The sequence below is a fragment of the Erpetoichthys calabaricus genome, chromosome 17, assembly GCF_900747795.2.
Source record: "Erpetoichthys calabaricus chromosome 17, fErpCal1.3, whole genome shotgun sequence".
Lineage (NCBI taxonomy): Eukaryota > Metazoa > Chordata > Cladistia > Polypteriformes > Polypteridae > Erpetoichthys > Erpetoichthys calabaricus.
Window position 1 is genome coordinate 41,979,271 of NC_041410.2, and position 13,163 is coordinate 41,992,433.

The following is a 13,163-nucleotide window of genomic DNA, read 5'->3' on the forward strand; positions in this document are numbered from 1 at the left end:
CCCACCCCTAGTTTGACTAATCAATTATTTATGTGGGATTCGTTAACTCTTTGGCAAGCTATCGGTAGCTCATGAGTGACGTGTTGGAGACCCCAACGTTACTTTTGTAATTTGTTTTGGATAAAACCGTCTGCCAAACAAATAATTGTCTAATGAATTAGTAAAAACAGCTTTTAGCTGCAGATTGATAACATTGTTTCTTCACAATAATCTGCACATATTAGTTTGGTCAATTCAGCCTTATATATGCTTACATAATTGCTTTTGTGTTCCACTCATTTTCAGAGAATTGATTTTTTTTTGGTAATCGTTCAGTTAACTTACCTGCATGTTGGCCCTATCACTGGCGTTGTATTAGGGATCTGGGCTGGTGGCAGACAATTAAAAGAGGAAAAAAAATAGAAGTTGGTGTAACTGCCATCAAAGTAAAATTGAAATAGTAAACTAATTTATAGATGATGACGTTCAGACTGTTTCTTTTATGATAGAGGAGAATGCAGACTCGCCAGTGTTTTTCAATGGGAGATTTTGAAATTTCAAAACTGTACAGAATGAGATTTCTGAATGAAAACTGTCTCAACAAATTTATTTGAAGAATAAATGTGACAAATTTCAAGAAAATCCATCCAGGCAGAGGGGTGGTTGGGGGCAAGTTTTTTCAGACAGACAGACATCAGAGGTGCTCTTCTACTTGGTCACCCAGGATATTGGCATACAAGGGTCTCATCCTGTTACCACTGCAACCCCACGGACCAAGGGATAAAAGTTGTCAAACGAAGAAGCACGGAGGTTAACATCCAATTCTGCCAGTGTGATGAGACTGTGTGTAGACTAGGGATTGTTAAATGCCTGGAAGAAGGCAAAGAGGCATTCACTTAGGGGGCTGTATAAATAGAGTCAATGTCCATGGTAAAGATGGCAGCAGTGAGGAACACAAAACCAAAAGCTGTCAAACAAACAGAGTGCAGTAAGTATATTTTAATCATATATAAATCATCCAGTGGTCTCAGGCTGCTACACGCAGAAACATCAGGACATCCAGAATTGTTTAGTTGTAGATTTTGGGAAGAAGGCAGAATAGAGATATATGGTTTTCCTAAAACAAGATGGTAAGCATTAGGAGACACTGTCACGCTTGGGTTACAAAATTGCACAGAAGACAATCTGGAAGTTGAAGAGACTGAAATTTTATTCAAACACTGCAAACAAACATTTATCTTTTAAAACTGTTTCACACGTGCTCCTTGAAAAGACTTAGCACCTCCGCCTGTCAATTAAAAGCAACCAAGGACTTCTTCGGAGGAGGAGGAATATGTGCCAGGAGCAGGAGAGGTCTGAGAGAGAGAGAGAGAAGCAGAAAATCAATTTAACAAACAGAGAAGCCCGTATAGGCTTTCTAACAAGGCGGAGTACCGCGTGGGAGGCAGATTACGCGACAGAGCCGGGCAGAAGGGAAAGGAGAAATGTGAAGGTAGTCTGTCTATGTTTCCTAGGGGTTTTCCCAGGGGTGTCTGTATCTTTTTGGGGGTCCGATTAGCTTCGCAGCTCACAACACGTTTTATTGTTGAGAAATGGGAGAACTAACCCAGTGTTGATAATCTATAGGGTCCCATGTGAATGGAAGATAGGCAGCTGTGTTCGTTGTTTTGAACATGCTGCAACATAAAAGGTCCTTCTGCCAGACTACTATTGAACTCTCCTTGTCTGTCAGTTTGGTGAAAATGTTTCTGTTGCAGCACCTGGAGTGCCTTAAAAGTTCACTTCAGCTAAGGCTGGATGATTTTTATTGGCACTGGTGAACAGTTTTATGTCATAAAGAAGGTCAGATGGCTCATGGACAACAAGAGTTTTGGAGTAAGTGGGGGGAGCTTCCTTCTCGGACTAACAGTGCCCTCCATAATGTTTGGCACAAGGGCATTTTCCCTTGAATGACCCATTTGCTTCACAGTTTAAAATTACAAATCAAACAATTTAGACGTGATTAAACTGAACATTGCAGACTTTCATTTAAAAGGTATTGGCATACATTTCCCTCACTATGTGTAGAAATGAGAACACTTTTTCTACATGGTCTCTGGCCTCCCCCATTTCTGGGCACTGTAACGTTTGAGTAATGGCAGGAGGTACTGTATAGCAGTCATATTTAGTACTTTGTTGCGTATCCCTTACTTGCAATGACTGCTGCTTGAAGTCTGCGTTTCATCTCTACTGATGCTCTGCCATGCCTCTAATGCAGCCATCTTTAGCTCCTGCTTGTTTCGGGTGTTGTCCCCTTAGGTTTCCTCTTCAGCAAATGGAAGGCATACTCAGTTGGATTTAAATCAGGAGACTGGCTTGACTATTCAAGAATCTTCCATCTCTTAGCTATGAAAAATTCCTGTGTTACCTTAATATCATCTTATTGTAGGATTCAGCACCATCCAAGAAGTTTGCAGGTGTTTACTGGAACGTGAGCAGATAAGATGTTTGTAAACACCTCAAAATTCACTGTGCAACTGCCATCAGGACTTATATGAATAGGATGCCCAAGCCATAACACCCCCAGCACCACAAATTAGATGGTATGCTTTGGATCTTGGGAAGTTACTTTTTCATCTCCACACTTTGCTCTCGACAATCCTCTGATTCAGGTTCATGTTTGTCTTGTCTCTTCATAAGACCTTTTTGCAGAATTCTGCAGGCTCTTTTAAGTACTTTTTTGCAAATTGTAATCTGGCCATCCTGTTTTTGTGGCTAAATAGTGGTTTGCAACTTGCAGTGTAGCCTTTATATTTCCTTCAGGAAGTCTTCTGCGCACAGCAGTCAGACACATCCACCTCTACCTCCTTTAGACTGTTTCTGATCTGTCGGACAGGCATTTGGGGTTTTTTCTTTACCGTGGTGAGGATTCTTCGGTCACCAGCAGTAGACCCTTTGCAATTACTGTTCTCCCCAGTGTGTTCTTTCTTCTTAAGAATATTCCAGACAGTCGATTTAGTTAATCCTACGGTTTTATGAATGCCTCAAATGGTTTTATTTCATTTTTTCAGGCTCAGAATGGCTTCTTTGACTTTCATTGGCACATACTGTATGTTGTCCTCATGTTGAACAATGGCAATTACAAACAAAGAGTAGAAGCAAACTGCGGTATCTTATGTTTGCATTAAAGAAGAAATGAAACGCACCTGAGTAACCACAAGCACTAGTGACAGCAATTGTCCCAAACAATGTCCTGAAATGGATTGACCATCTATGTGTTGTAATTTCTACATTGTGGGGCAGAAATGTATGCAAATTCCCTTAAATTAAATGCTGCACTGTGCACTTTAATTGCATATAAATTGTTTGATTTGTAATTTTAAACTGTAGAGTACAGGGGTAAATTAAAGAAAAACATTTCTTTTCCCAAACATTATGGAGGGCACTGTATTTTTTAATGAATAGATGAGTTTGCTTCTGTTAAATGATGAAGTCAAAGTCTTCATTTCAAAGTTCTAGTGAGATTATTAATGAAGAAAAGGCACTATGGAACAATGCAATGCAGGCAGTTCTTGGCTTCTTTGGTGACCCCTTCGATTAGATCACGTTTTTTGCTTTATACAATGTATGTCTTAGATTAGGGGTCTGCAAAGCCAATCCCAAAGGATGGTAATGCCTGAAGACTTTTGTTTCAACACAATGCTTGCCTAGAACAGATTTAATTTTTTTGGCGAGTTAGTCTTTTCATTCTGTCATTCTTCGGGCTATTCTAATTTTCTGGATATTTTTGCTTTTCAAGCATATCATATAAATATTTTTTACCCAGAAGCAGATGAGTAATAAGTAACTCTCAGTCCTTGACTTTTTTTTCTCTTCAGTCTCCTTCCAAATATTTAATCAAACCAAATAGCTCCTAACGAATACTCAGGTGAAAATGGAAACAAGTTACTTGAAGAACTGCAGGTTCTTTTGTCATTTGCATCTTTCTGCTAATAAGGAACAATCAAAAACAGTAAATGCAGCTGCTTAAGAGGAATTTTCACAAGTTTGAGAACTAAAATGAATCATAAAAATCTTTCTTGAGCAGTTAAGTCCTTCAGGGGCAATAATTGACTTCTCATTAACAAATTGGTTTGGAACAACAACCTGTAGTTGCTATGGCCCTCCTTGCCTAGCTTGGCCGTTAAAAGATAAATGGATGAGGTAACTTCATATTTTTGGGCATGTTGCACATCCAAAGAATACAACATTTATTTGTTGGTGGAATCCTGTAGTCAGGATCCTGTAATGGGTGCAACAATAAAGAAAATCGACATAGCTGTTTAGATGAATAATGAGCACTGATGTACCAAAAATGCCAAGAAGCAGTATTAACAGTCATCTTCAATTTGTCTATGTCTCTAATACATATTATAAGGCATGTAAAATGCAGTTATAAACTTCATAAATTACCAAAAAGAACATGCACTTCCAGGATAGGTAGGTAAGTAAATTGGAATTGATCATATGAGTAAGTAAATTAGCATAAGCCGTGACAATTCGGGGTGTTCATAAAAAATGTAAAGATTTACTTGATGATTAAAAAAAGTTGCATCAAATACTAGAATTATTAAAATGTGCTTCAATTTAAACACGGAAAATCTAAATCTCATTTGTAATAGAAATCAGTCATTTTTCACCCTCTGAAAGTCGTCCACAGATCGCTAGGTTCCCTTTAAAGGATGAAAAAAATCAAAGACATATAGTCACTGGTCTAGAAGAGTCCTAATGCTCGTCATTTTTATCCATTAGGGAGTGGCTCATAGATGGCCAGGACCACAGGTAAATAATATCAAAAATATATTCATGGATCAGCAAACTCAAAACCGCATATAAAACAGCATTACACATCCCTACAGTATACTGCATATCCCCAGTTTTTCCAATGTTTTTGTGAAAAGGAGCAATCTTGACCAATTGTATCCCATTAGGAGATAAACCCCTGGGGCAGAATGAATAATGAAGCTCTGGGGTTGACTGACAAGGAATTCAGTTTCATATCCTTTTGATCATGTTAATGCCTGAAAATTGATTGTAATAGAAAAAAAAAATCAAAAAATAACATACTATTTGTAATCAGTGACCTTGAAATAGTATAAAAGATTTCCATTTTTTTTGTCAGTTTTACCCTTTTGGGAGTGGCTGTTAGAGGGCTAGGACCACTGGTAAAGAATCATCTCAAAAGTATCCTCATATTCATGATCAGCAACTAAAATGATATTCTACATACCTATATTACCAATCCCCTTTTCTTAAAGTTTTGTGAAAAGGAATAACTTTGAATCCTCATATCTCATTGGGGGGTGGGGGTGGGTTAAACCCCTGGATTTGAATTAACAACATGTATTTTTATACATCGTTGGGAACATTAACAGATTAAATGTTTCATTGCATCAGAATACCTGCAAGAATTCCTATTTTGTTTCCTACTAGAACGGACAGTAGGAAATTATACTTTACCTCAAGAATCTCAGGAAAGGGTGAGCAAACTACTTTTCCCAGAGGATTGGGTATTTCCTAAATTTAATCATCCACAGTTAACATAACCCCTGCTGAATGCAGTGCCTTTATCCTTTAAAACTAAATAGGGATATCCCTAAAGCCATGAGTCCCCATATTCTTGTTTCTTCTCGAATTAGGAACTAGCCAGAGTGAGCTTATCAACTTTCTCACTTTGACAAGCAAATTTAAAATTTTTAAACACCATTTCTTACATCACATGGCTGCTGGCATTTTAAAATATATCATATCTAAGTGACCCTGCTATAATATATAGTGGCTAAAACATTCTTCTGTGGTATCAAAAACCAAATACAATTTGCACAACCACCTCCGAATTATGACATCATTCACTGTCATGTCTGGACCACAGAGTTCCATAGTGCCGATTGTATATGGCAGTGGAACTGTGGGCTGGAATGGCGATATCAAGGAGTGCAACATGGTTGAAAAGTGACAACCAGCAACAGGTAGTGATATCCTTTATAGGTTTCAGGGCAGTGCAGGTGAGGATGTCAGAGCTCCATACACAATCATACCAATAAAGCTAAAGTATCTGACGTTGGGGCGGCACAGTGGCGCAGTGGGTAGCGCTGCTGCCTCGCAGTTGGGAGATCTGGGGACCTGGGTTCGATTCCCGGGTCCTCCCTGCGTGGAGTTTGCATGTTCTCCCCGTGTCTGCGTGGGTTTCCTCCCACATTCCAAAGACATGCAGGTTAGGTGGATTGGCGATTCTAAATTGGCCCTAGTGTGTGGTTGGTGTGTGGGTGTGTTTGTGTGTGTCCTGCGGTGGGTTGGCACCCTGCCCAGGATTGTTTCCTGCCTTGTGCCCTGTGTTGGCTGGGATTGGCTCCAGCAGACCCCCGTGACCCTGTGTTCGGATTCAGCGGGTTGGGAAATGGATGGATGGATGGATATCTGACGTTGGCATCATAGGTGGAAAGACTCATGACTTTGCATATTGGAAGCCATCAGGGTTCACCTGTCTGATTCATATGCCAGAAACTACTTTGATATGTTCTGGTCTTGGTGTCGATCTTAAAATGCTGCTCTCCCCAGAGTTTTGTAGCAATCCCAGGACAGGAGCAGCAAGGCTCCATACATACAACATCCAGAGAACACCTGCGGTGAGAACACAGTACATTTTCCACTTATGGAAATTTTAAGATCCGGCTCCACTTTCTGACCTTTGAGGATGGCACCCGTGTTTGTTATTTTCTACCAGGATACAAAGACCCAGATATGATACTCCGATTCAATTTGCTCCAGCGAGGTCTGTAGGTTCGCAGGCAATGTATCCAGTAAGGAAACACTATTAACATAATCAAGGTTGGTAAAGTGGTGTTCTGGCGAGGTGACATTATTCAGGACAAAGCTCTCAAGATTCCATGTCATAGCTATGCAAAAGAGTGCAGGAGCCAGAAGACAGACTGGTGACTCCAGAGAAGGCCACAAAGCTCTGGGAGAAGCAGCAGTTTAAGCTCAACTTGGAAGTAGTACCTTCATGGAGATCCTTGATGAGGTTCAGGAAGATTATCGGAACACCAATTTTTTGATGAGCTTTCAATGAGGCTTTATGGTCTATACTGAGGGGAAGGACACCTTTAAATCAACAAATGTAATGTACATTGGACATAAACTCTTCGTGAATCTATGACAACAACCAGAGAGTCAGAATAGCATACATTGTGAAACAGCCTACAGTAAAGTCTGCCTGCTGAGGACAAGGCCCCACCGTTAGCAGAGTATGGAGTCTTGCAAAAAGGACATTACATGAAGACCATTCCAGGGCCTGAGAGCAGGGTGATTGGTCTGTAAGTGGAACCTTTTGCCCTGTATCCTTTGCCCTTGTACAGTACAATTTAAGAATGATGCCTTCCTTCCACTGTACTGGAACTTACCTGGTTGAGCAAACGTTCAGAAAGTTTGTGGACAGTAAAACTTACTGGTCTCAATGCACATTTCAAGGACTCTAAAGGAATGTGGCCTGGACCTCCAGTTTGGTATACCTCATTGAGACCCGGAACGTGTATAGACACAGTAGAACAATTCAGTTCCTTGCTTGACTTAACTGGAGGATGGTTCAAGGCAGTAGGAAAGGGCTTGCTCCACTCCTGTCTTTATGAGGGGCGTTCAAATATAAACAAAATTATGAGCTACACTTTATTGAATACAATGAAATGACTTGCAAACTACTTTTCTATGTTGTCTCTTGCCACTGTAATATACTTGTTCTGGCACTCAGGAAGCTTCTTAACCCCAGCAGAGTAGAAGTCTTGTGACTGCATGCTGATCCATTCTTGCACGGCATCAATAACTTCTCATTTAACCTGAATTTCTTCCCTCCTAAAAATTCCTTAAATGGACAGATGACATGATAGTCCCTCTCTGAATGACTTGCACCACTCATAAATTCTAGAAAAACACTCATTCCCAAACTGACTTTTAAGTCTCAAATAAATCGGAGATGGAATGACTCCTTCATATGTCAAAAACGTAACAATTTGCCGCACAACACTACTGTGTAGGTCCTGCTTCGACATGTTGAGATTAAGTGACAGTAGTAGTAGCTGCTCATTCCCCCCTTCCTAACAAGTTCAAATATGCATGCACTCTTTATAATTGAACACCTCTTGTATCTCTTCCTGGTTGGGCCAGCCGGTTCCCTCTGTCTTTGGAATTAATGCAATCCCTCATCTACCAGGCGAGCCTTATCTTCTTGACAGCATGATGTGAAGCCTGAAGGTGGTTACTTTTTAGGCGTTCATCTGCCTCTTGTGCAATTAAATTCTGGTATTTCTCCATTATATGTTTTGCCCGTGCCCAATAATAATCATTTATATTGTAATCAAACTGTCAAAATAACACAAAAAAGAGTTGATAAAAATCACCAATTGCCACTGGCCAGTTAAGAGCTTTGTCCCCAAAACAAGAGATCTCAGGATCACCATTTTTTTCATCATCCAAACTTTAGCTGTGATCTAAAGGAATGAACATGCACGTCCTCTCAGACTGTTTTTATAGAGAGGCTGAGATCAAAATGGTCAAGTAATAATAAATATTGGTATCCTAAAAAATAAGTGCCGATTAGCAATAAATAAGAGGTCAACCAAAATTCAAAGTACAAAACCAACAGAATCAGAACCAAAACTAACAAACATCGCTTAGCACAATTCTCTTAAGTTTTTAATTTTCAGGACAACCTGCCATCTTTTATAGCAATTCTAAATTGGCGTAGTGTATACTCTGTCTAAGGAGTTAAGAAATCTACAACTGACTGGGAAATTTCTAGCCTTGATAACCCTAAATAGTTTTTTTTTTTTTTAAATGGGCTGTTTAAGTTTAAAAAGAGAAATTAAAGTTATAAATGAAAATGGAGAAAACAAAGTTAGGACTATATTGTGAAAAATCCTTAATATTTATAAGAATAATAGCATATGACTCAATGTTGTGAGCCTCTCAAAATACCAAAGGGAAACATTTGTCTCATTTCTGATATACCTAGCTGAAACCAAATAACAGTCTATGTACTGAAGGTACAAAAAAAGGTACCTAATAATTTATTTAGGCTCATTACTAATAAAGCCCAATAAGGCCTAAACAAGGCGAAAAATTACACCACACCAATATCCCATTTCATACTGTAATAACTGTTCGATACAATTGCATTTGCTAGAGTATTACAGAATATGCTTAGTTTTAAAAATAATCAGTAACAGTCAAACATTCAATTTCAAATCAAAACACAAGCTTAAAGGTCAAGTTTGATTTTTGTCCCCCAAGTTCAACTTTAATATATACCATGATTGTGAATAATAACTTGCAAGTAAAACTGTGTTCTAAACTGAAGCATTTTCTTTTAGAAATTTTAAAAATACCATATCCATTCTTGCACCTTACAATTGGGCTTAAGGTAACCAGGGTCCAAGCACGTAAACAAGGTTTAAACTTACCAAATACATTCACGTTCAAGCAGCAAAGATTTTAATTTAAGTAAATATGACTACTGCATTTATGAGACATACTTGTGGTGATAAAATGAAAACTAGAAATATTTTATCACAGATTCTTGGAACTATTTTTAAGGTAAGAATAAATTTCCTGGTCAATCCTCTGCTCACAGTCCCTGTTGTGGGTGGAGTTTAGGCATAAATAAGGAAGTTGAAGAGCACAAAACCAAACGCTTGCCTGAAGCGGTTTAGAACAACTGTGTCTTTTGAGAAAATGGTTCATAAATGTACATATCCAGGAATTGAACATTAATTCAGAAAACAATACATTTACAGTTTATCAACTTTCTTATGGTAACCACAATACTTTAAAAGTTATGGCTTATAGGGCTTTAGGTTGCATGTGAGCATTTGTATGGCAGGCCTACTGAAACTAGACATGCAAGTTTTTAGCTCATTTCTCTGTGGAGGAGTACGTACTTGTAATCAAAACGGAAAAAACAAATCATTACTGGTGGTACTTAACGGATCTAGTGTCATGGGTTTGAATAGTGTGATAGTTACTCGGATCTGTCATACATTAATGCCAAGAAAGAACTGAACCCTGCAAAATAAGAGGCAAGTTAACTTTGTGATGAAAGCTGTCCATTTGATTGTTCACATTTTTTAATCGTTTCCTCCCTTAATTTTGTAAAGTGGAAAAATGTCTCCAGTACTTCGTGATTGATAATAGCTGAATATTTCTTCCTCATCCGTTGCACATTCTCCAGCCTTGCATAACAAAGGAAGGCCATTCCCCAACATACATTTTTCAGGAGTGGAAGCATCATATCCTACTCTCTGCAACAGATGCACTCTCCCCGAGTGGCTATAACTTAACATTTCCCACTTATCTAATGAATTGACATACCTTCTAGCTGGACACTTTGCCCTTTTTGTCTCTCCAATTCTGCTCCCCTCTCTGTTCTTTCCTGTTTGATCTGTTGGATCTCCTCATCAGTATATTCCATCTTGTACAAATAAAATTCAGTGATAATGCTAAATGTATATGTCTTTATTGCTGGACAGTTTACCAATTTAAAATGATCGCTTATTTGTCTAAATCCTGAAAGAAATTTACTTGAAAACAGTAGATTCTCAAAATGAAAATGGTATGTGCGGTATTCACAACACAAGCTTGGGGAAACCTCATCTCTCGTGGGTGAAAGAATCGCAGAGGGAGAGGACAATTGGCAAGATGAGATGCTGAGCAGGCTTTCTTTTTAAAAAGCTAAATCATACCCACAGTAACTAATTCCATTCAGAACAATGTGGATACACTGCTTTTACAATATTTGTACAATATCATGACATGAATTAATATGCAACAACATGCTTACTTTAAAAAACTGACACACAGTATTTGGTAAGTTTAAACCTTTTTTCCATGTTTGGACCCAGGTTACCTTAAACCCTACTGACAAGGTAATAAAAACACACACTTTAAAATACAATTTCATATGGCACATTACTATAAACCACGACTTTGAAGAAATAACTTCAACTTGAAAAAATGAACTTATTCTTTAAGCGCTATGGCGTGACTGTACAGTAACAATTACCACCAAGTCTTTGGACTAACAAAGTTCAGGTTTAATTCAAACCTTTTTCATTTTTCTTTAAAGGAAATGCATTTGTTATGTTGTTTTAAGAGATTTATAATAAACATGTTTAAATGACCTCAAGGCTTTTTACAGCGCCCAGTGAGGGGCTATTTTTTTGTGGGAGCCGGGGGTGTTGAACTGGCGTCAAGAAATTGAAGCATATTATCAGAAATAGTGCATAAGTTTCAGTATTGACCATTATTAGTATTAACAATAAGCAGAAGTGCAGTTATTCCAGTCTTGCCTCAGTTGTTAATTAACATTTTGTTAACCTTGATAGTAAAATAGTCTTAAAATAGTTTTGAAATGTATGCTTCCTGTAGATTTGTGTAATACTGTCAATTCTCATCTTTTTAACCTGACAAAGAATACACAATAAACCCTACTAACTAATCTCAAACATTGAATCTGTTCAGTTTATTGTGAAATTGATAATGCCCATAATGAACTAAGTCTAACTTTGGAAGGACTAAAATAAGCCTGTGATTATAAAAAAAAAGATCTAGAATTCCACATACCCAGCACATTTCTTACTCACACCAGGGACGGGTATCATGCTGGACCTTACAATAATAGCAGCAGTTGCACAAAATTAAAGCATGTACACTTAAATTTTGGTGCCAAAACAGGTATGACTTAACCATAAATGCACCAGGCTCATTAACTAGTTCAGCTTCCCACTATACTTGGAACCTTCTCCTCTCTGAGGCTAGGGATCTGCACTTGCAATTGGAAGGTTGCTGGTTCAAACCCCGTAAATGCCAATAGGGACTCTGCTCTGTTGGGCCCTTGAGCAAGGCCCTTAACCTGCAATTGCTGAGTGCTTCGAGTAGTGAGAAAAGCATTCCATAAATGAAAAGAATTATTATTATTATTATTACTACTACAAGAGATGCGTGACCCTTAACATTTTTCAGCACATTTATAAGCCAAAATGCATACAAATGAAAAAGATGAAGAAACAGGATTCATACCTCTGGCATATCAAAATGTTCACGCCTGACAGAAAACCTGTAGGTTTATGCAAGACCATTTCTAACATTGTGACTCTTGCTTTAAAATAAAAACATCCAATACACTATGCCCAACTGCTTACAAAATATCGACTGTACTCAAATACAACAGGATCATGTCACACATTCTGAATACATTTTGAAAAAGCAGCTGTCCTATTTGATACAAACAATTGCATATTAATACACAGAGCATTACTTTAATATCTGAATTTAAAAACTACTTTAAAATCAGTATATAAACATCTGGAACAATAAACAAAACCATAAATTAAAAAGGAAAAGCAAAATAAACATCAAAAAAGCCTTCAAAAAGTGATCATCCAAGGATAGTACAAAAATAAGGCTTACTTTTGCAAATCTCTTGCAGATTTATAATTCATTTAATGAATAGCAAAGTGTCATTATGACAAGCCAGAAAAACAAAACTGGGAAGTATAAAAATCTAAAAATTTAAACATAAGAGATATGACTTGACCCTTGATGAAAGCAGCCATTCACCTGAGTAAACCTGATTTTAATGAAAAGGGCAGATATTCTATGTAAAATTCAGCAGATTCATACTTCCTTTAGGTGCATATAAAGAGCAGCATAAAATTTCTTTTTGTACCCTGCCCATACTTAATAGTTAGTAAATTCCAAAAATATACCCCACCCTTGAAAAACACTTAAATGCTTTACTAGGAATATTGCCAAAAACTTTGCTATACAAAAACAAATTGTAAACTTTTAATATAAACCTGAACCAGTTAAATAATTCTAATTCACCAAAAGTTAAATTTTAACATACACTGCTATGTAATCATGTTGCATCTGGATATTCTGAACCACTTTCTCCTTCAACATAGTGTAATATTCACTACATATAAAAAAACATGAATCACAAGTTAAAGGCAGAGAATGATGATAACGAAAGAAACAAAGGATCCTGAATGTCCGTGTCTGCATGTAACTACTGAGCAATTTTTACAGAAAAGGAGGTCAAGTCTGTATGTCACAAAGTTTTTGCAAAAGATATTTTACAAGTGTTTCATTGGTGTTTGTCATTAAAATTTCAACTT